The sequence below is a fragment of the Aphis gossypii genome, chromosome 3 (assembly GCF_020184175.1).
Source record: "Aphis gossypii isolate Hap1 chromosome 3, ASM2018417v2, whole genome shotgun sequence".
In the NCBI taxonomy this organism is placed as follows: Eukaryota; Metazoa; Arthropoda; class Insecta; order Hemiptera; family Aphididae; genus Aphis; species Aphis gossypii.
The window spans coordinates 45,687,603-45,714,049 of NC_065532.1; the positions used below are offsets into that span (position 1 = coordinate 45,687,603).

The following is a 26,447-nucleotide window of genomic DNA, read 5'->3' on the forward strand; positions in this document are numbered from 1 at the left end:
AACCTATTAAAATACTGTGTAGGTAGTTTATGCAACCAGAAGTAAAAAATTTTTTTTTTAAATTAAACACATTTTTTAAATTTAATTTGAAAATCTATAATTAAGTTCAAAAACAAAAATTACATTTGTTTTTATGATCCATCATCATAAATCAATCATTTGTTTGTATGATGATAGATATTTACATAAATATGCATTTATTCAAATATTATATTTTAATTAGAACTATTATTTATTGAATTGGATAAACTTTAAAGTGTAGAAGTTAAAAAGTAGTTGAAAACATTTAAAAGAATAAAGTAATTATAATTTTGTTTGTTTGTTTGTTTCTAAATATTATATATTCAAATTAATTGAATCTACTGTTATTTTTATTTCATGGTTACCGTGGATATTAGTTTTGAATAATTTTCTTAAAATTATGACGTGTTCGTGATATATTTTAGACGAGTATATTTTGCATAATAACTATTACAAAAAATTAAGTTAAAAATTCATATAAAAGGCATGTGATAAAGTTATGTAATTAACGTAATAAGCATTTTTATTGAACAACTTACACTTAAGTCAATTTTGACAGATTAAGAAAAGTAAATAAAAAGTAAGTGATATAATATTAGAGCTATATCCACTAAAGTATTTATCAACAATTTAGTATTTTTGAATAACATAAATGAAATTTCTCTCGAATCATATAAATTTAAACACCAAAATGATCTATAATAAATGATTTTTTCAGCATTTGAAAAATATGATTACCTAAGAATAAATATTTTATGTGTCATATTTATATACTTGCTTAAATAATATATATAATATATGTATGTGAATATGAATAAGTATAATAATAATAATTTATTTATTTTTTACTTGAGTTTCATCAAGCGTAGGGGGTAAATAAAATTAGACTAATACTTTCAATAAAATGTTGTGAATATTTTGGATTCCGCATACTGTAGAAAATGTGATGTTTTTATACTAAATATTTTTCTCGGATACATTTTAATGTTTTATGGTAGTAATTTTGATTTCATTTAACACATAATATCTGATTTAAGATCAAAACACATCCAGGAAATTTGACACGAGTTAAAGCTATTTTTTTAGAATTTCTTCGTAGTTTCTATGAAAATATATAAAAATATAACTACAATGTGAAAACAATACAGAAAAAATCTTATATTATACTGTTTTAAGCTTTTAATCGAAATTCGCTCAAAACTATTTGTATTTATAATACTTAAAATTTAAAATTGTCTTATAATTGAAATACGTAATAGTATTATAATAAATTCTATAATGAGTTGAAGGAATCGATACGATTTTTCAGTACCTATCAAATCTATGTGCCTTTTTTACCTTTTGATTTTGTTATTCTTCATTTTTTTCAAAAAATTGTTTAAAGAAGTTTAAAATGACCACTTTTTCAAAGTTCAATCACACAATTCAATTATTTAGCATTTTATAGGTATGAGGTGGTTGTTAAAAAAATTCAACATGCCGTAAGATCGGATTCCGTTAGGTTTTCATGAACGTGCACAGTGACAGCTGATTTATTGTCAGCAACTATTATAAGCAGATTAAAAGATCAAACAGCCCAAATAAACTTTATATCCGATTTTTATCGGTCCATAGGTCACGTTTTTATGGGATTCCGTTTTCGATCTCGCTCACACTTTTTCTCTGCAACAAAATACGTTTTTTTTTTATTCTTTTTTTGCTGCCAGATCTTATTCCCATAAAAAATAGTATTGACGTAAGTAGTACACGTGCAAGAAAACATAGCCGTGTACGAAAATTGGAAATAGAAAGTCCGAAATACTCAGCGAGTTACCAAAAAACTTATATCATAAAATTAAAACTTTTATGAGTATTAGGAAATGTTTTATATTTTTTTAATTATATAATAATTTATATTTCACAATTTTAATTGAAAATTTTGGAGAAAAAAATATTAATACTTTTAAAGTGATTGTTCAACTTTGTATAGGTGTACAAGCTTTTTCAATTATTGCGATTATTTTGACAAAAATATAGTATGTTTAATCCTATTGTACATACCATAGTACTTCAATATTATTTTTTATGAAGCATCTCTTAGCTTATAATTTTTAAATGATTTAACTGTCTTGAATGGTTTTCTAAAATTTTATTTCGTTTATATTGACCCTAAAATAATTGTATAAGATATAAATATGTGTAATCGAGAAATAAAAAAAAATTATTATATTTTCGAAGTCAGTTATGTAAAATAATTACAATTTAATATGACCAGTTGATACAAGTATTGTCGAACAATTAATGGGCTTAATAAATTCATTGTTTATAATCCATAAGGTTAATAATATTTTCAATATATACCGAATATTATAATTTATTAAAATTAATACATCATTACATAGTATTCAAAACAAACACTACTAGATTACAAAATCTTTTCAGTGATATTATATTTTAATGTTAAGTAATAAAAGTCAAAATAATTACAATCTATTAATACGCCTATATGCATAGTTAAAACTCTAAACTTTAAAGTTTAAAATTCATTATTTGATAAAAGTATATTTTATTTCAATTAGGTATTATGCAATTAATGATAGTTTGATAGATGTAGGTTTATCTAATCAAATTTAAAACTGAAACATATTCTTAACTTCCTTGGAAATTAACTTATAATAAATAATATGTTATGTATAATCATATAATTAATACTACATTTGAGGTTCCAAAAGTTTTTCTCGTCTTTCTTAAATGTTTTTTTTTCATAACTTTAAAAAATAAATATTTGGTGGAATAAAAATACATATGTATACTTTTAATTTAATTTATAAATAGCATTAGGAAGAAATAATAATAATATAGTCATAAATAACTTTTCTTTTTAACTTAACTCGTAACTTTATTTTCGTGTATTCAATCGACGTCTAGTCGACAATTTTGGAATTTGGAAATCATATATACCTACTACAAATAATCTATTGAACACAGAATGTAATATTTATTATTGATATATTCAATTAGAACTGCACCGATAACTCTATATATTTTTATATATTTTATTTTACATTCGATTAGTGTTTGTATATTATTTATCATACCACCACATAAGCACGTTCAAATGTTTAAATATTAAAAATGTATTTGTGATGAAATAAGTTAAAATTCACTAAATTAAACTTCTATTTTAAAAATATACGTTATATCGCTGACTGTTGATCAATTTTTACTCTTAGATAATTTTAGAAAAATTAACGCACTAAATTTAATCTCACGATAGAAATGTTAAAACTAATTAAATTTTTCGTTGTTATATATTATCATTAATGCAAACATATCAAAATTATACTTCACTTAAAAAAAAAGGTGTGCAACGTACATTATTAACTTCATTAATGTATTGCCGCCGGGGTTAAAAATATATTTATTTTCTTCTCAAATAAAAAATGGAAAACCTGTGTTTAAAAAAGTTTATGGGTGCCACAAAGTTGTGTGCGATGTTTCGATGAAATTACTAGGAAGTATAGTATGGCAATTTATTATATAATGTTATACGTATTTTAAAAATTGCCGTAGAAGTTTCAACCTAGAAGTGTTTTTTCTTCTATAACTATACAGATGATGTATTTTCATTTTGGTTGTTTAGATTTCGTAAAAGACATTTCTATTTTTTTTTTTTTTACTTTTCAAAAGTAATTTTATACCTAATACATCGTTCCCTTTTGCCGACAGCAATACAATAATAGGTACAAAGTGTTTTGCAATTGTTTTTGGAATAAGACCACTTTGTAATTTTTTCATGAGAACTATCAACCAATATTTGTGAATCCCCTATAAGTACGTCTAAGCAACATTAATTGTAGTTATATACATTGTTTGTAGTAAGAATGTATTTTTTTTATCGTTTAATCGTTATTTATTTCGGTTAGGTTTTTATTCGGAGGGGAATTTTTATTGCCATTCCCATATTAATACCATCTTAGTCGATACTATGTCCAGTCCCTATATTATCTCATTTGAGGATATTCTATCGTTTATTTTATTACGTTGTATTCTTTATGCGATAAAAATTAATATAAAATATAAATGTACTTTAACTTATTTATGTTTTAAATATCGTGAATAGAATATCCAATTTTCTAGTGATAAATGAGAATGAAGATAATATTTAATAACTTTACTATAACAACTAGAAATAAAGATAATGTATAAATTAAAATATTAACCATCAAACAAATTAATGTTGGCATAGTGTAGTGCAGGAAAATTAAATATTGATATGGAAAATCTTTATATTTACCTATTTTAAAAACAAAACAATTCTCTATGAAATGATGAGTTTTTTTTTTTACTGTCTGGCAAAGACTTAATATCTGAAAAGCTTAAAATGCCATTATGGCTGTTATTATTATATAATATAGGTAGGTATAAACAATACAAAATGACAAGCTTACACAGACTGATATCGATTGTCATCAATATAATAGAGCCCAGAACCACCAATACTTATTTTTAATATTAAAAAACAAAAAAAAATATATCAATATTACTACTCGTAGTCTGTTGTAATGAATAAAAATAAACGATAAACTTCCATAGACCGAAAACGACTGTCTACCAGTGTACAAATTAGTTTTATCTTGGTGTAACGTTAACGTTGAATTGTAACGGAAATTATTTATTAGAAGAAGTACGTTTACTCGAAAAATAACCACCTTATGACTCCCTAGACAATTATACAAGATAGTAGATACTATACGAGGATATATTCTATATATATTATTCTTTCTCATTGTTCGAACAGTTAAAAACACACATCTGGCTTATGAACGTATAATGACTTGGTCGATCAAAAAATAAATACAAGTGTTCAGAGAAATACTATGTTATTTGGTGTTTAGCGAAAAAATATTAGACGTTTCTTTGTTTTAAATATATATAATATATAATATATATTATATTATATCATATATATTATTATTGTATTATATTATATTATATATATTATACATATTATTTTTACCACTCTTTAAAAATTACAATTTCGTATAAATTATCTGTTATTTTTTTTTTTTTTTAAAAAAACGTAAAACGTTAAAATTAAAGTAGTATAAAAAACTAATTAATTATTTCAACTTATCATTAAATGCATAAATATTTATTTTTTTCGAACTCATCAATTTATTTTAAACATTAAAGTAAAATGTATGATTAATGGTTATTTATATAGTATTTACAGCAAACTGACTGCTGGTTTGTAATTGTATATTCACTCGTTTGTAATTGTATATTCTTCCTTATAAGACGTATAGTCTTATTATGTCTCAGATAATTACGAAATTTTAGTACTTTAACACAGTTGTCCACAGATTATAAGATAGTAATTAAAATAATTAATAAAATTATAACTGACATCTCATCATCTTAATAAACATTCTACATAAATCAATAATATTAAAAATATATAGGTGAAAATAAATTATACTAATCATTACATGCAAATCAATTAGAAATATGTTCTAAAATTTGAAATGTAAATATTTAGTCTTAAATTCTAAGATAAATCAAATTGCAATTCGATTTCTAAAAAAGTATTATTAGACATTATATTCAATACCTAGTTAACATTTTTTAAGAATAAAACAAAATATTTTGACTCTTATACTTACTACATTTTAGGATGTAGCATAGGAAATCCATATTTAAGTTTGAGAAATTGCAATGCATCGTGAGTTGTATGAGATATGTATATTAAAGTGAGTGAAATACAAGTTTTACTATTTTAGATCGAAATGCAAAAGTTGTCCGGCCATAAATCATAGTGACCGAAATTGCCTCAAAATATATGCACATGAATGTTTTTTTTTTCATAATATTATACATAAATGTTACCTTTTTCGTGTATAGATATATCATGCATATTTAGGTGCCAACTTGAAAGTCTAATAAAATTAAAATATGTACCTATATACATATTAACTTAGCGTATAGTTGTTAGTCAAATAAATTATTTTTTCTACATAACTTTTGGTGTTGGATTTTAACTGATAAAAAAAGTCAAATTATTTAATAGTACTGGAAATAATATACGACTTAAAAGTTTTGAAAAAACTAATTGAAGCTTTAGGATATGAATTCGGCCATACACATACATGTATGGACTTTTAGATTCAATAGCTATTTAACGTTATATATAATATGTATACATATAACAAATTTAAGAATTCAACTGTTTAACAAAGAAAACATTTTTTTGGATAATATACGTTTTATATGTACTCTCATAATATTATTAACTAGGTAACAACTAGATTAAATTTTCCAATTTTCTTCCAAAAATTTTTTTAATATATCCTTAAAAATGAAAATATCAGAATCTTTTAAAAATCACATAAATGTAAAATCTATGAATTTATTATTCAGAATCAAAATAATTAATAGTTACAAAATTATCAATATTTTTATGATAAATAATTACAAATAAATTAATTTTTTTTTTTATATAATCAAAAAGTAATAGAGTAGTAGTATAACCCAAAAATATTGACAAATGTATTTCTTAAACCTAATATCGGTGGTAGTTCTTAAGATTTCAGTGTATTATAACCACATTTTATATTAACACGTTAGTTGAATTATTTAGTTTGACATTATGTTATATAATAAAACAATGTATGGTATAAGAGTACTACCACAGTAGGTACACTTTAATTAAACCAAAGTTGTGAATTTTATTGTATAAGTATTTTTACCAAGAATTAATAGACACATAATTTAATATAATATTATATATTTAAAGCATACGTAGTAAAGAACTATTGTAACTTTTTTGAACTCGACATATAAGTTTTTACATGCTTTAATGAAGTATATATAGTATATTTTATAATCACTATACATTTTTTTTAAGTTAATACAAAAGAATTACGCTCAAGTGTTATGAAATGAAAAAAGTAAATTCCAATCTCTTATATTGAATTCCTCTGTGCCGACCATGTGAAATCTGGGAACAATTAAATTGCATAGTATACACCCTTACATATTGGGGTTATTCTGGGAAAATCTTTACCCTTCGTTAATCTCTTGCACCACCAATCGTTTCACATTTAGAAAATACTTCGATTTGAAAGCATTGAATCGCCCCTACTTTTTACTTCCCTGGTGTCTTTTCAAAGACTTATACTCAAATACATTTCTCCCCTTCTCATTTTTCTTATATCTCATTGCGTTTGTCATACAAGTAAAATCCAAAACTAATAAAATACATATTAATGGCACATCTAAGTGCACAAATATTTGAAGCAAAATACAGTTTTTAAATCGAAAACAAGTGTAGGTACTATTAAATTACATGACGTGTACGTTTTTTGTTTTACATCATACATATAACAGTCATATTTAATTTGTCTATTTGTAGTTCGTACATATAAACTTATGCTATATGTATAAAATAAAGTGTGTTTTAAAATATATAATTGGTGTTGAAAGGCAAAATTTGAAACATTTTTTTTTTCAAAATGAAACAGACCTACGTAACCTATTCAATGACGATAGATACTCTCAAAATTCAAAATTTACCTTTTAACAGTTTTTTTTTTATAAATATAACCTAATAATTTCAAAATTATAAAATACAAATATATAAAATTATTAAGTTGAAAACAAAAATTAAATCTCTTAAAATTAGCATTTAATAAATTTAATACACCAAATCATAAATATCAATAATTGATTTTAAAATCAAGCTGTAGACAATGAAACATTTGCTTTTATGGTAATTTTTTTTCTTGAATCTTAACGACTAGTTTTTTTATAATTTAAAACTGTAGGTAGTTGAAAAATCTCTAATTAAAGAGAATCGTTTGTTTTTAAATAGGTGATTAAAATATTTAAAAATTTATATTTTCATACTTGTTTTACATTTAATTATTGAAATACAATGTACTGCATCAAATCTGCCCATTAATAATAATTATTTTTTTTAATTTTTGACTCAAAAGAATAATATTTTAATTTAAAGAAATAATAAATTTAATAATTTATTTCTTCATACATTTATATTGTTATAATTTAACCTTTAAGTGTTAAAGACAGATAAAAGAATTCGATTTTGAGTGATTTAGAACTGGATTTATATTATTAGTTATTAGGTACCTTCTTTATTACTTTACCCACATTATATAAATTAGTAAACTTAGCTACTACACTAATTAACTTCACCAGTGTATTTCCGTAGAACCTTTTTATTTTTGTAATTTAAAGAAATTCATTCACCCTAAATTCTTTTAAAAAAAACATTTGCAAATGAGTGCTTATATTTTTGATAAATAATATATATTTATAAATTATTATCATTGTTTTTGAATTTACATTCATATGTATATATAATAGTGAAATATACGATATATATCAAAAGAAAAAATAACAGAAAACATAAATTATTAACCTTGAGATTTTTGGTTATGTAGGATTCGGTATTTATAATGAAGGTAATTATCTGAGGTGGGTATAAATTAATGACGAACAGACGAACAATTTCACTTGGAATGATTTATTGAATTAATGCGGGAAAGAAACATAACTGGAAAGATAGTAGTATATGAAATTAATGTAATATAAAAAAAAAAACACAAATTGATTAGTTAGGTCAGTTTCGTTGTACGGATAAACCATAATATTTTATGAGTATTGTTTTTAATCAGAAAATTCCGTTAAACTTTCGATCAGTAACTTTGTAATCCACAGCACAGTAACGTGCATTAAACCTAACGTTATTTTTATAACAAAACTTTCACGAATCACGCGAGAACAACGTTGAGTTTTTACCTTAAGTTTTCTACGCGAGGGAAAAAAACTTCATTGTCTATGAAACATACGGTTTCAAAGTAACGTCATTATCTTGGTCACAGAATAAGGTTTTTTTTCTTCATCACTTATTCCACTGTGACACTCGACCAACCCCACGTCATGTTGGATCCTTTTGGAATCACAATTACATGCAAAGCTCTTCACCGCAAGGGTGAAAAAAAAGGACTGGAAAAACAAACGATACTTTATAAATAACTGAATATATTTTTAAGCAACCGAAGTTTTCGAATAATTTCCGAAATGTGTATAATAGAAGGACAACTATCTATAAGAAAGAAATTTCCTAACAACTAAGTATGTAAAAGGTCTATTTTAAAGAAACAATTTTCACCAATTTACTGTGATACTAAAACTCCATTACTAACATTCCTCAACGAACAAATATACAACTTAAATAGCATAAGAGAACTATAACTGACTTTTTTCACAGATTTAATAGTTTTTATGTTATTTCTTAAATCAAATTCACACAATATGGAATAAAATAAGTTAAAAATAACTAAAATGTGCCTAATAATAATGTATTCTAATAATTGAAAATAGTTTTTTATTTTAAGGTTCAAAAATATTATTTATAAATTAACCACTCTATGGAAAATAAAATTATCTGTTATAGAAAAGTGGTAGAAAAAATAAATATCTTTTAACAAAAATATCTAGATACTTAAGCAAACTACGCGTAAAATGTATATTATGCAAAATCATCAATTTTTTACATAAAATTCAAAATTTATAAGAGTACTTTGTGTTTATATTATCTTTACTTTTTTTTAATTTATATGATTCATTAATTCCTATATTTTAAATAAATAAAAACACAAACATTTTCATAAAATATTAATATTTATTGTTATTAACTCTAAACGTTATTGTTAACTTATAATTGACAATAGAAAAAAAAAACAATAACATTATTAGATTATAAGTACTACCTATATAGGACGTAAATACTAGCTCAATATAATTTTATAATTTAATATAATGATATACTTATTTTGGATTGTTATATTTTAATTTATATTCGTGCATATGGAGCACATTTTTATAACCGTTTTGTGTTGGTTCCTGACTTCCTGTGTAAAAAGGAACGGTTTGCGTGACCAATATCAGCGAATGTAGCCTATGGCGTGTTACTGTCAATTCATTATTCATAATGGTTCGATTAATTGGTTTATTTAAACGAGGCCGGGTAGAATCCCGCTGGACATCGTGAATGATTGTACGCTACGCACCCCTCTTCAAAAACAATACCCATACAGCGTTTGCTCTTATTTTATTGAAAAACGAAATTCATCACGAATGAATAATGTTGACCTGTCAGCAGTCAAAATAGGAAGAAAACCAAAACCTATGTGTAGTTGGTATCTATTCGAAAACTTGACGAGTAGACCATTATTTTGGATGGGCTACTATTTTATGCGGTCATAAGTTCCGTGGGCACTTACAAGTTACATGACAAACAACATTTATTTTAGGGTAGACCGTTTGAAAATTGGTTCCTTGTCTTATTCTTTACATTCTGGCGCAAGACAGTGTATTGTTATTAATTTCTATATGAGAGCAATGATAGATTATCATATTCAAAAAATGATGGTATTTGAAGTTTTGTGTAATATGTAAAGATAAAAATCGTCAACTGATTAATAACAATGTGTATTCTTTATTTTAGTGAGTTTTTAAAATAATTTTTACTTCTAGAATATAAATATGGTTGAGTTAATATTTCACTATTTATATTATAATTTATGTAAGTTTTATGTCTAAAGTTGCCATATTTTTATGAATAAATATATTTAAGTCAAATAATCATCAAATAATACATTTATGAGTATTATTAGTTAATATTAAAATTAAAATTAAATAACGTATTATCAGAATAACTCAATGTTATTTTAAAATATAAAATTATATATATTAAAAAAAAAAAATAATAAAAATATTTAATAAAAACAACAACGAAACTTTATAAACAATTTTTTAACTGTTAAAAGTTTAAAAAATTTTAAATCGTCCGTTTAAATTCCATTCAATATTTCAAATCAATTGGTCAAATAAAAATGTGTAAAAATAAATGTGAATATGGTTAAAAAAATTAAACTCTGAGGATGAATTTTTAAAATAAGTTGAAAATATATTATTTTATTTATGAAGTGAATGTATAATGATATTTCATTTGAAATTGAAGTAAAACAATAACATAGAACGTTACAAAAGAGAGTAATTTGCCAGTTGACAAATGTTTACTGTTACCGTATTGGTTTTCGTAACAAGGAAAGAAGAATGAAAAATTTCATTCCGGTGTTTTTCATGAAATCCCTGAGGATATTTTATTTCATCCCTCTGAGAATTATTCGATTATGCCCTAGCTGGTAACATCGCCATCACTATTTCATGTTATTTATTTGTTTTTAGCAGTGGACCCTTCGAATTATACAGGCGCAAAGCTTTTGGGTAACATCCAAAATCGTGAATTTCGCTTATACCTTCAATTTAATACTTCCATGTAATCTAACGTAACTTCTTATAAAAATACATTTTTATATAATTTTCTTAATACAACCAATAATATAAGAAAAATAATATACACATTATATTAAAGTAAAAAAAAAAAATGTCTGTCTGTGCTCGTTGATTTCCCGTCGGAGGAGTTCAACCGTAATGAAATTCTGCTTTATGTATATTGGTGTTACGCGTGTAACATATTTTTTTCCATCCAGAGAAATGAAGAAAAGCGACATATACGCGTGGTAAGCTTAAAGAAGTTTAATGGTGGTTTAACATCGACACAACAACCTTGCATACGCTCTTATATCACTGCAGGAAGGACAATAAAACAGAACAGAATTTTCTTGTACAGTTATAAGGATTTGCTTTTCAAAATGCAATAAACCTTACTTCATTCTACATCATTACGACGATAAATCCCTTCAAGTGGTTTTTATTAGAACAGCCTGTAGTGCGCTTATACAGTAAGAATAACACACACCGTAATATCTTAGTATTGATAGAATAATACGAGTGTACCTATACGATGTTTGCGTATTTATCACGTTAAGAGAATTCACCAAGTACCTATAATCAATAAAAACTATACTATGATTGTTTATGTTTTAAACCTTAAATGTTCAATTTTTTTCAAATTACTAAATATATTTGATCAATATTATGAATAAAATTTTTTATAAAAAATTTAAACAACACCACGTTATAAATTAAATTACACCTATATGCATACTAAAAGATGTCAATGAACAAAAAAAAAAAATGTTAAAATTGACTGAGTTTACGTAGATAAAGAATGAGAAGTGCTATCTTAAAAATAAAAAAATTAAAATAGTTACCAAAAATATCTATTCAAGTAATCACCTCTTATACAGACCTACAAAGTTATTTTCATCATTCGGAGAAAAGTTTCTGATATAAATACGGACGAGTAAAAAGGACGCATCAAAGTGTAAATTGAATGTTAAATATTTTACGAGTAACCGAATCATCCTTGTTGATGTGGTCTTATCTTCCCGATCATACAAAACGGACAGACATACACCTTAAATAGAAAATGTACCGAGCAAAAAGAAATAATGATAAGATCACGGACGACTGCAGTGTTAACGGCTTTGACGCTAAGAGTTGTGGGTTCAAATCTCAAATCCCAGATCAAGCGTATTATTTAGAAAACATACTATTTACTGTGTGTCCTATCACGACCAACCAGTGAATAATGAGACCACGGACATCATTAAGACAGACTATGCAAGAATATTAAAAATAAGTTTCTAAAGATAATCTGATTTCCCGTGGTTGACCTGTGCTATTATTTTGGGTTCTACGTACACGTGTGTATTGTGTATGTTTCCGTTTTGTATGTATAAAACAACCGTACAAGGTTTAAACAGTGCAACAATTGTATAAATAATACTATTATTATAGTTTCCTCTACTAAATTTTTACCTAAATCATACATTGGATTTTAACTATTATTTCATTTATTAAAATTATTTTGTTTTTAATTTTGTTTTAACTTTAAAATTTACATTATAATGCTGTTACATTATGAAGACATTATTACGTATTTACCGGATCTAATCATAACTTTTATAAAAAGTTCTTTATTAAAAAATATGAGCACAATTATAAATTACAAGTAAATAGTGTTGTTGATAACTCAGATAATTGAATCAACAATAAACTATAATATGATGAATGATGACATTTCGAAAAAGACTGTTAGAATATTAAATAATTAATAAAACTAGGTTAGGTTAAATAGTAAATAAACTAAACAATGGTATATAACGTACAAATACGTTAATTTAATAGTATTGTACAGGACTTATAAAAAATTACTATATAAAACTAAACCAAAAATGAAACTGAACAGAAACAATAATTTTACAATTTCTAATAACATTCGAAAACTAATAGGATTTTTAGAACTTTATTACAACTTTATATGAGGTACTATAAGAATTATTAGGTATATGTAATATTACCCCAAACTAGTTTCAAAAAAGTTTATTTGTTCCCAAACTTTGGATGGTTACTATTTTTTTCTGTACAAATATTTTTACTATGAGTATAATATATCGTTCTTTTTTATTTTAAACACGTCTAATAATATATCTTATAAAAGATGATAGAATCATTTTATAATAATGATAAATTAAAAACCTTAAACAGTTATATTTTAGATTTAAATTAAGATATTAGGTACCAACTTTCTATTACAATAATTGAATTATTCAATGTAATAACAATAATAAAAAAAAAAAATTATTTACTGATTTTAAATTTTAACATTTTGCCTAAAAATATGAAATTAAAAAAATATGGATTACCATATTAAAAAGTAGAATAAAATATTCTTATAAGTATATACTTACTTACTTTTAATTGTATGAAAATAAGTTTTTTTATTTTTTAATTCAAAATCAAAAATTGATTAAAGAAAAAAATATTCAGTTATTATGTGACTACGTATTACGTAAGTACGAGCTTCTGTAGTTTTATATTATAATATACTGAAAATTCGAGGTGACTAGATTTTTAAATTTAAATACTTTTTCCATTAACTCAGTTACAAAATAAATAATAAGAACACGACTGTAAAAAATTTGATATACATATTAGAGGCAAACACATTGTCGTTATACGTTTTCAATTTATATTTCGTGTCGTTTTAAAGCTTTGAATGCTTTTAATGCACTAGTGTTGTCGTAAATGCTTACATAGTAAATAGTGTACAAAGACTCTTTAAACTTTAACTATACAATCAAATTCCTCACTGTTTCATTAATTTCCTGTCACACGTATAATGAATAACTGATAACACATACCTATATAGTACAATATCGATTCGTTTTTATTATTATTATTATTATTACTATAAGTATTGCTTTAATTATACAATTTAGAAATATTCTAAATAATGATAAATGGTTCGAAGGTTTTTTTCACGTTTAAATACCTATTGAGATAAATCTTGATTATTTTAAAACATGATAGTTCCAGTTTAATAAGTTTTTATGAATCGAATATAAACTCGATATGTACGCTTGTCCCTTACCGATGATAACAATCATAATTTAATTAGATTGGTTCAAATGTGCACACATTATAGACAGCTGTGTTTGATATAAATCTAAAGAATTCGAGTTATAATATCGTTCGTGATTGTTTTATCAATAAATACAATATTATAAGTAATAAATAATAGTACAGTATAGTTATAATTAATTTTCTGTCGATAAAACAGGAAAACAAAAAACACTATGTATATAATAATACATACATAAAAATCACGGTATACGTGTCATAAATACACAATGTACTGATCGTAGACAATTATGGGTCATACGTACGACTAATGAGCGGGGTAGGTGTCTAATAGTGACAAAAATGCAAATTTATGCATGATTTGTAGACAAACAGAACAGTATCATGGCCATTTTATCTGCTAAAAAAAAAAATGTTTTGTGTGTTTCGAAGAGACCTCCTGAGAATGAACATCTATCTATATGATTCCATATAAATAGAAAAAAAATTTAAAGACTATGTGAAAAACGCCACTGTAATAATATATCATATACGTCATATAATTTAGACTATAAGTGTCGTCGTTGACGCGATTCGCACTCTGCCGCGACCGCCGACGTATACGTCGAATCGAACTATAGTGGTGACTCTGCGCGGAACCACGCACGTGCCACCTATGGGGTGGATATTTTGTTGCCAGCGGTGGGAGTCGGCGAGGGGTAGATTTTAGGCGCAAAAGTGAAGGGGAGTGATTTCGGCGGTGGAGGAATCGTCGGCGGGGGCGGCGGCGGGTGGCTGCGGCGCTACGGCACCCGGTGCGAGGAGGAGAACGAAAACGATTATTGAGGGTAAATAGGAAGCGCGGCGGTGTGGTTACCACGGGTGGTGGGTGGTGGGTAGGAGTTAAAAGGGCACAACTATAATAATATATGTAGGCGCGCAGTCCGTCCGGTTTCGCAGCTGTTGTCGCATGGTTTGACACTGCCGCGCGCGAAAAGACCACGTTTGCCCGGGGCGAAGTGTGTGGCGGGACGACGCAGTTCGAGGAAAAATAATAATAATATGTTAGGTATTGTATAATGTATTATAAAAAAAAAAAAAAAAAACTGCATAATATTCAGCCCGTTGGTGACGGCACGGCGACTCTGTCAAAAATGAAGACGGACCACATATAATTTAATGGGAAGAGATAAAAATATATGTACATAGATGTTTGCGTATAGGTACGATATATTGTACGTCATGTATATTATTATCGTGTGTTTTAACACCGATGTTGCGTATTTTATCGTCGAGAGTAAATGATTTTCAGCGATAGCAATATCGCTGTGTAAAAATACAAATTCGTGGCAAATTAATGGACCGAAAAATTGGGAATAAACTATAGTAATCTAAATAATGTAATATTTTAATGATAGTAATGAGTCGCGATGAGATATTACGAGCAGTAGCTGAATACTTTTCTCGATTGAAAAGGATTCCGAATGAGTTTAAAATATTCTAGCTCGAGTGAACTTCACTTACTGTTTTTCACTTAGTTGTTATTAATAATATTTAATAGCACATATTTTATGTATACATTTCAAAGCACATAGTTGGATATTTTTTTTGTAATAGGTAAATGTATAATGAATATTCATTTAATCGTCAACCTATTAACAACTATACGTATATGTGTGTGTGTGTGTGTATTTTGTGTGTACTTGTGGAATTCAGAATTTAAACCCTTGATCATGAAAATAATTGATAGATAATTTTTAATTATTCAAAAAATTTTAATTAATAATTTATTATACGCCTCAAGTTTTCATTTATTATATTATAAATTATATTCTACATAAATAATTGATAATTATATTTACGTACCTATTTAATTTATCTAAGTATTTAAAAATTATCAAAATTATTTTAACATTTTATTACACTATGCTAAAGCTAGTAATAACTAAAACTAATATTTCTATTTTCGTTTTTGTTAATAATTACCGAATAATCAAAACATATTTTATGAAAAAAAAAGTATACACCACCCTAACCTTTAAATACTACGTATTTATTCGTAAATACACGGTTATTCTGTGGATATTTTTATAAAAAATTAACGACATTAAAAAAGTCATTTTTAAGTACACGATAAATAATAGGTATTACATGGATTACAGAATTCGTGGTAGGTAATATATAAAATTTGTTATGACATATGTATTATATAAGGTTGACTAAAGGATAATTTTGTTTGATAATCAAAAAAATATATATAGGTATATTAACTTAGCAGTGATAAAATAAAAAGTGATTTGATATAACTTTAAAAAAATACAAATTAATTTCTAGTATAGTTATATTTTGGTATGTAATAAATTATATTTTAGTTGGTGAACCTTACGTTATATAATTAAAATAAATATTTTCATTCATAATTAATGTCTACGATTTATAATTTACACTAAAATATAAATATAAAATATACAGATAGTAAGAAATATTAAATGCATTTAATATTTATTTATTTAGTTTGTATAAATAATGATTTGAGTAATAATTGTGCAATATTATTTATATTCACATGTCAAGTTTTATAAACCATGATTCATTTATGGTTAATCTTATATATCTACTCGTAGTTTGTATATTTACTACATTTGTATAACTAATATTTCAAATGGTGGAAAACTGATTATAAAATTTAACCCTTATATTATAACAGTTGGTATAGGTACCCAGAAGTTTCGATTTAAAAAGATAAAAACATTTGTTGATAGAAGTTATAAAGTTTGTTAAACTTTTATAAAACTATACACATAATTTATATGAACATTTTGCATAATAAGTATGTGAAAGTTTTATTATTTTATTTCAAATAAAATTTAATTTTTTGATCCAGTACCTATACGTATTACGGGTTACTAAAAATCAAAATCAAATAAATCAAATAAATTATATTAAAAATTCGTAGTAATAAAAAACGTTATATAAACTTGACAATTTTATTGGTTTAAAGACAACAATACCAACAGAAGGTTGTAAACTATCCTAAATAGAATTGATATAATAAGACACTCAAAAGTTACATACGATAAACCATACACAGCACACAACATATGTGGAACGACCTAACCTATCTCTAACATTTTCAGCCAATTAAAATCATATTACGAAACCAAGCGCATTAATAGTACATCCGATGGCATCTCTAAATCAATCAAAATGGATCTGCTTTTGATAAATACGAGTAACCATTGTGCGTTCCTCGGGGAAATTAAATTTGGGATTTAAAAATAATATTATTCTTAACACTAGAAAACATAGTACTAAAATTTGATACGAATTCAATTAATGCCATTTCTTTAGAGTAAAATGTACATAATTAGTTTACTCGTACACTAAAATAGATTACTGAGATAGTTTTTAATCCATTCTTTTATGACATTTGTCGTATTCACTTGTTAATTAAAAACTCAGTTATAATCAATACATATTTTGTATTTCGTATATTTTGATTATTAATCAGATTAATTAATATTATGTTGTCAACGTATGTTCAGCAAATATATTTTCAAATATTTGGTCAAATACTATAAATGTGTTTAAAAATATAGGAAATATTTCAAAATTTTGTTTTTTTATTTATATATAAATATTATTCTCAAGTGTAAATCAATTAACATCTATAGTAATATAGTATAGTAAATCTATGGTTAGTAACTGTTCGTTTGAATATTTTCTTTTATATAAACCTTAATGAGTATTATTATGCATCGAAAAGCAACAATATGTCTTAAAGTTTAAGACAATATTATGAGCGAAGCTTAATTAAAACCATACTTATTGCTATTTCCTTCAATACCTATTGTTTGAAAGTTGTTGGTTATTATTTATTGTACGCTTCGCTGAACTACTGCAGTACAAATCGAAACATAACTCTTACATGTAAAACTAGACTTTAATATCTCGACTCTTTTGTAAGTTCATATCAAAAAATGGTAAATAAATTGCAAATTGAGTAATATTTTGGTAATTAATTATTATTATTATTAATAATATTTCTTTCGTTGATTTCGCTTGAATAAAATTTCAAAGAATGTACTTTTAATTATTTAACAGTCATTAATAAAAACGTATTCGGGTGATATTTGGCATTCTAATCAAGAAAGTAGAACAAGGATCCCGACACCGTAAAATTTGTCGACCTTTCCGTGTTCAGCATTCTATAGTGGAAGCTTTTAGTAGTCTCCATAAGTTATTCCCATACCATTAATATTTTATCACCAATTGTATTAAAATATTTAGTAAAATCGAATAACAAATAGAATTTACGGATTTTACAGTAGGCACGCATAAATGTTTTAAAACCATTACGATATTAAAAAGTAATTTCGTAAGACAACTGTTATTTAAAATAATAAGATTTATTTTATTTTATGAACCTATTAACGTTTGTTATTCTACAGTAACAACAATTTTACGACGCACTCATCAAGTACAAATTATCACAACGAGAAATTATCATCCATTCTCAACAATTAATTACTATAGAAAGAAATTCGTATAATTTAGGTATAATATACCATGTTATTTTAAAATAATGTGTTCTTTATGTAAAAATGTATTTAATCAGAAACAATTTCTGTATAGTTTACAAAAAAATAATGTTTTAAATATGCATAATCTTTAAGTTTTAAACGTTAATAATGATCAGTAACATAAAATATTATACCGAAATAAAAATATATCAATATTAATATTTTTTTGGTATTAATAAAAAATGTCTGTATATTTTATTTAAGAAAAATACGTATTATATCTCTACAGCATAGTTATAGATAGGGAAAGTTCTAAGGAAATAGAACTTTCGTTCAAAATTATTGAACGTTTTTGAAAAAGAAAAAAATTAATTAATTTACAATATAGTTTTATTTTTTAAGTTCTAAAAAAATATGTTATAACAACTTGCATTATATAATACTTGTTATTAAATTATCTTACATATGAAACAATTATTTAAAATATTCTGTCATCTCCATCTCAAGTTTTTTATTGTGCTAATACTTTTTATATTTTTTTATGAATTCACAACGAACCAATATTAATTTATATTTATGGTATAAAGAGTTTTCACTATAATATACCAAAACTAATATAGAAACATTAACAATATTTATGTAATGATGCTGTATTATACATGTTATGTATATTTTAAGTATGAATTGCATTATTAATTATGAATACATTATATGAACGTTGGCTTATTTAAAATAACATACTACGAGCAATTTTTGAACAAAAAAATTATGTAAGATTTTGTATCCTAAAGGATCTATTTTTACCTATTAATTTTGAAATCGTTACATTTAAAAATTCTGTTAACTATTTATATTATAATATGCTGTTAGTGATAACTGATAATGTTTGAATAAAGTTTAAAACCCTCGACATAAGTTCTAAAATAAAAATAATCATCCCATTTTAAAATTATTTTAGTGTAATATAACTAATAATGAAAAGAAGATAAAAGATAAGTAAAAAACACTTAGTGACTATCCTAATTTTTTTATTTAATGGAAAGTATACATACATGTAAACTTGAAACGATTGTACTGTATTCGAGTGAAAACACATCATAATTTAACGGGAAAACATTAAAAAAAAATTAAAATAAATTATTTTTAATGAATTTTATTTTTAGAGAACGCAACACACATTGTTTGTGGCGAATAAATCTTTAGTTTATAATTATTCACAATGGGTGGCGTAAAAAAGGTTAAATAAATTTTTTTTTACAGCGGCCGGCACCTTGGGCGGTTATTATTTTAACAAATTTTTGCTGGAATCAACGCTATACGCGGCTTTTTTTTTTACCAAGCAGAAGAGGGGCCAGGAACGAAAAACAAAAAAGTACTTGAAAATGCGTATGCGTGTGGCGTACGTGATGGTGGAGGCAAAATGTGCGTAAGTATATATACGTGATCAGACGGACGCACATTATATACCCCATAATAGGAGTTCATGAATCGTGAAAATAATCAATTCAGCGTCCTTTATTAGAAATTGTCAGAATCAGCCAGCGTCGGTGATTATTAATGCGTGCGAGTGTTCATTAGGCGAGTATATTATACACTTTTTTTTTTTTATGTCACCTCTTCATTTTTCGAGGCGTAACACCGTCGCCCAAAAGCTAAATGTCGACCTTTTGTCGATTGACTACAGTAAATTGATTGACATTTTCGACCGGAAACCCGCCCTTTACCCTCCACTCGTACAACGGCAGTCGCATCACCGGTATTGTTTTCCGTTTTGCTTATTATATCAAAAAACCACTGCTCCGCTAAACCCGCACATACATTTGACGCTGTGAGATCAGGGACTATAGATGGAAGGGATGGTTACAAAGTGACGTTAATTTGACAGGCTAACAGCAACCACGGCACGTGGATCGTCAGGGGACACGCTTTAGGGTGATAAGCCGCAACAAGCCAATTGTAAACATACGCGTTCTACGTACGTATAGTATACTGTTCAATAGTGTGATTGTAGACATCCATGTCTAATAAAATGTCATCTGCACGTAATATTTTATGGTTTTTATAGTATCATTATTATTATTATTATTATTATTATTATTACGATACTTATGAGAGAGTAGAGTCCAATATAATGGTGCTAAAAGGTTTCTATGGAAACTATTGTAAATGTCATGTTTATCATGTTGTCTCACGAAATGCTGAGTCTAATATAAAAACCATTAAATATCTATATCATATAATGACATTATATTACCGAAATTTAAAATAAAAGCGGTGAGGTATCGATAAAAACTATTTATAACCATAAAAAAAAAAAAAAAAAAAATGTTAATTTAAAATAACACAAAACCCGAGTAATCGCTATTATATTTTTGGTGATGTTAATTATTGTAGGTGTAGATTGTACCTAGTTATTTTCCATTGACTAAATCAATTATTAATATACAATATGATATTAATAACGATTCTAAGTGAAATTTTTAAAAGTACAAATTATGAGGAATTTTCTTAAATATTTTTGACCAACAGTAAATTAAGCATAAATTGCTTAATCAAAATTTATAAAAAAGTAATAATAATTTATTTTAAATTTAAAATCTTTCTCACTTCACTCATTGAAATCACTTTCAATATTTGGCAAACATTTCAAGTATTCTTCAAGTTATTCTTTTTTTTAATTACAACAAAATTTATTTTATCATAAAATGGTGTTGCATAAATATTTTTATTTTCAATATTTATTTTTAGATTCTTCTGGTTATTAAAAAATGTATATTTTACTATTTATTTATCCACCAGTACCTAATAGATCTATTTATCTACCATAATATGTATATATTACTCTCAAAGATAAAAGATAAAAATGACCAATTACGATTTTTTTTTTTTTATGATTTTATTTATACATATATTTTACTGTACACCATTTTAATACTAAAAGTTAAATATAAATCGCTCTATGCACAATTTTTAAAAGATCTATTTGTTACGTTCAAATATTTATTAATAATAATACAACATCGCAAAAATACATTAAAATACCCCATAGTGTTCGACAAATAAATTAATACTATTAGAACTATGTTAATCAGCTAAAACAATATTATTTTAATTAAATTATATTCATAAAAAACGTAATAGATTAAAAATATATTTTGTCACAATATTTATTTAATAAAAATAACAATAATTATAAGAAACATAGAGCATCGAATTAAACGGTAAAAAATAAAATAAAAAGGATGCATTGTTAACAATTAAGTAAAAAAATAATTATAAATATTCGAAAGAAATAAAAAACTAAACAGACTTTGTAAAACCGAAATCATTTCCCACTAAACTCGTAATTCAAATGTGTATATTAATTATGTATTACTATATTAGTAGTTATACTGATTTAATAATATTTTCATTAATAACAATTTGTAAATGTAATGTATTTTAGTAGATAATATGCTAAAATTATAACATAATTAGGTCCATCACGTACATTAAGGATACAAAACGTGTTTGTGCATAGTCATAACATATTACTATATTACTGATCTACAACGAACGTGCCAAATACAGTACGTCCACTTTTCATTTAAAATTACTTGTACATTTTACATTAAACAGTCCGAACAAAGATTTAATTAACATTTAGTATACCGAACGTGATTTCTCCATTCACTAGCTTATCTGGGTATATTCCTATTATCCGTACATTCAATGATCGAGATACGTGATGCAAAAATTGGAAAGCGTTGGTTTTTCTCGTATACTCCAAAGTTTATTATCATTTAATTTATATATTATTTTTAATTACTTTTTGAAGAAGCGAAATACGAATAATCATAAAACACTACTCAAGACTAATTTTTTCATGCACTTTCCGTAGCATAACATTCGAGATGACCTTATACGTAATTCATGAATATTTTGATATGATTAACTCGGATCATCTCGTTATAAAAATATATATTTTTTTTAATGAAAAAAAGTATTGTGCACGTGATACTAAAAACTAACTGAAAACCCTATTATCATTTTTCGAAACCATTAATCAGAAAAAATGAAGACTTGTAACAAATGTATAGAGTAGATTTTTTTTAAAAAAAAATCTCAAGAATGATAAAAAAAAAACTTAACGGTACCCATATACATAGCACTATTTATTTCACAGTAAATCTACTGTATGAAATATACATAACTCGATAAAATGCTTCACAGAGGACAATTCTCCTTGTATTTCTATTATTATTATATTTTATCTTAATAAAAGTAAAATATTTCTCGGGAAATTCATATTTTTATATCAGGTAATATTTTAAAATATATTATAAATTGTAAATATACGTACTTAAATTGTATAAAAAAAAAACTTATTTTACCTTTTTAATGTACATAGATTTTTTAAAACATATTGTTTCTATTATTATTTGATTGTAGGTTTGAAAAAAATCAATTCAGAAATATTACATTTAATTTTGTATAAAATGATAAGCTATAGCAATGCTATTTTAAAGAAATTATAAAAGAAACTGTAAAAATATTTTTTAATGTATAAAAATTAGGACTAAATACTATAAGTATAAGAAATTTATATCAAACCTCTAATAAATCATCTTTATTATGCGTGTGCATTCATAATAAAATATAGAAAATATAAATTCGTATAGAACTATAAAATATCAGAATCAGATCCATTCAACGTTAATTATAACATTGAAATTTAAGATTTTAATGTTTTACATTAAAAATGTTTGTTTGATTTTAAATATTGATCAGTCGTATTATAATGTATTTAAAACTGGTCATTTTTCATAAAATCTACTATAGATGTAGTAATTTAATTATAAAATATTATAATGGAATATAAAAATTTTAATTTTAAATTTATAAAAAATAAAAATTATGAGAATATATATTTGTTTTTATTAATATAATTGTAATATTATATTATTTTTATAAGATAAATTACAAAATCATTAAAATAAACTATGGCGGCGTAATATGTAGGCAAAATGATAGCATATACGACAAGATATTATAATGTAATAAATATCTGGTATTCAGCTAGTTAGTACATTTTAGTATAAAATAATATCATAAAATAAATATTATTTATTTAATAATAATAACGGATTCATTGATGCTAATTATTATTGTAGAGTACAAAAAAAATAATCTTAATTGATAATAAACATTGCGTTCATCGAGATAATCAATGAGATATTGTCAAATTAGATAACTAAAATTAAAACACCTTAATTTTGCAATTCATAATAAATAATATTATATCGATCAAATTATTACGTAGTATACTAGTAAAATCGTTTTATAAATTGAAAATTAATTTTCAAGTGCCTATCTATTGAACCATTTTTTTTTGTCGTTTGTATATGCCGAATGAAAAGCAATTAGTTGGTCGACCAACAAGCCTTTACACACCAATGACTGGAATCAGATTTCAAGTGCCCTAGAGAAGATCTTAATGCGTCCCGAAATGTCCTTATGGTGTTCCTAATGTGTCCGTAAAATGTAAATAAACCGATTTCGTTCCAACATAAAAATAATATTAAATAGACCGTGGTGTACGTCCCGGAGTGAACCACAAGAAAATTTACTGATATACGCCACCAAAGTGGTTTTCATAAACATTTAAAGTTTTAGTATTTTTCAAATTGTGTTTTACGTAAGCGTGATTTAAAAAAATCGTTCAACATAATGTCAATAAAATCATCAGGATTTTCTGAGCGCATATTAAAATTGCATCAATTTTATGTTTCAGGTGTCCGGATTTTAATAAAAATATTGGCAACACAACGCGTACTTGAACTATATAAAACAACTCAAATAAGGTACAACATTATGATAACCGGAAAAAATTGAGCTACGTACATCCTAGTTTTCTTACTCCTGGTAAATTTCAATTAACGGTAACGAGATTTTAACAATATTAATGTCTCAATAACAATCGATAATAAATTACAAAAAAAAACTTATTTATGTTTATATTTGATATATAGTTGGAAACTTTTACTTCAAATCATTCTAAAGATTATCAGTAGTTTAATAAATTTGAAAAGTGGTTAAAAAGTTTGTACACGTTGTTAAATTAATTTCGACACCATACGTACACTAAGTTTGACATACCGAGGGATATAAATAATAGCTCATATCATATTCCTACGGAGTACAGTAAAACCAAGTTCGATCATAAAATCTACCCTCAAAACAACTTTACAATAGTGCGAACATGGCCGTTTATAATTTATTGGTTCCTTGCAAATCGTGATGTCATTCCGGCGAAACTTTGGGTATAAAAGGATTCTGAGGCGCATATGAATGATGTGTATCCGGTCAAACAATTGACGCGTGACTCAGGAGATTCAGTGAATTTTGCATTAACGAGCCGTAAAGTATGCATCGGAAGTTAAACAAGGGATATAAAAACCAGAAAAAAATAACGGTAGATTCACGTGCTGGAATCAGCTATGGTCATTGTGCTGATAAATCGTTTTAGTTATCGGTGGAAACAGTATTGTACAATGTTATTAACTGTATAACCGAGTGGTGCGAGATATAAGGGATAACAGCCGCACAGAATTAGCCTCGGAAACTGTCTCTCGGCAAGGAAATAAATTCTTGACGAAATGCTCGTCCGTCATTGTCTTAACGAGCTCACCTACCATTCCTTTACACCGACAGACATAAATGGACTTGTTAAACGGATGGCCCAAAAACTTTAACAACTTCCCTTTTGGTTGATAACGCTTGAAAGTGAGTAACGTACAATACCTCAAATCAGTTAAAAAGCTGATCTCATTTTTGAGCAAAACTTTTAAAAAAAAAATCTAACATGACATGCAACCAACTGTATACCAATTATATCAATTATATTAATAATAATTAGATACAACTCATATTTTTAAAACAATATTTTTTTACTCTGGGTTACACAAAAACTTTTTAGAATAGTATAAAATTGCAAAGGGTACGACATTCTTTATTAGATTATATTTGTTGATGTAGTTATACATTTTTCACTAAAAATACAAAAATAATAAAACGAGATATTCAATTTATAAAAAATAATATCTAAAGAAATTATCGTACATAATATTACTGTAACTTATGATATTTATTTATTTGTATACACATTTAAATAAAATTTGAATGTACTTCTAATATTTTTTTTTTTTTTTATCGAAAAATGAATAAAGAGGGTGTATTGTAATGACAATAGTTTATCAACCATCAAAATCGTATATAAAAATCCCTAGATTGTATTCAACAATACTATACTATACTAATATATGTATTATACGTATGTATATTAAACACATTTCGTATTTATATCTAAAAATATACAGCACACTATTGTACAAAAATAAAATTAAACTTTTTATCGATAAAATAAATAAATAAATAAATATTAAAATGAAACAAAACGAAGTACCTATGTATGATTTATTTTCTGAATATCAGTGACGGGCCGTTTTTTCAATTCTTCTCCGTCCCGTACAAAAGTAAATGAGT

At 25.3% G+C, this 26,447-nt stretch overlaps 1 protein-coding gene and 1 long non-coding RNA gene across 4 annotated transcripts in view; one reads left to right on the forward strand and one right to left on the reverse strand.

The window, feature by feature from the left end:
* LOC114124535 (uncharacterized) overlaps nt 1-26,447 on the reverse strand; it is a 239,502-nt gene that overhangs the window by 189,941 nt on the left and 23,114 nt on the right. The gene's annotated exons all lie outside the window — the stretch shown is intronic.
* Nucleotides 408-25,021, forward strand: LOC126550700 (uncharacterized). Of its 2 annotated transcripts, none has more exons than XR_007604754.1 (4): nt 408-601; nt 20,184-20,349; nt 24,697-24,844; nt 24,935-25,021. It is a non-coding gene; the product is annotated as an uncharacterized LOC126550700 (long non-coding RNA). The 2 variants fall into 2 exon arrangements; XR_007604755.1 differs by having other exon boundaries at nt 24,697-24,827; nt 24,935-25,018.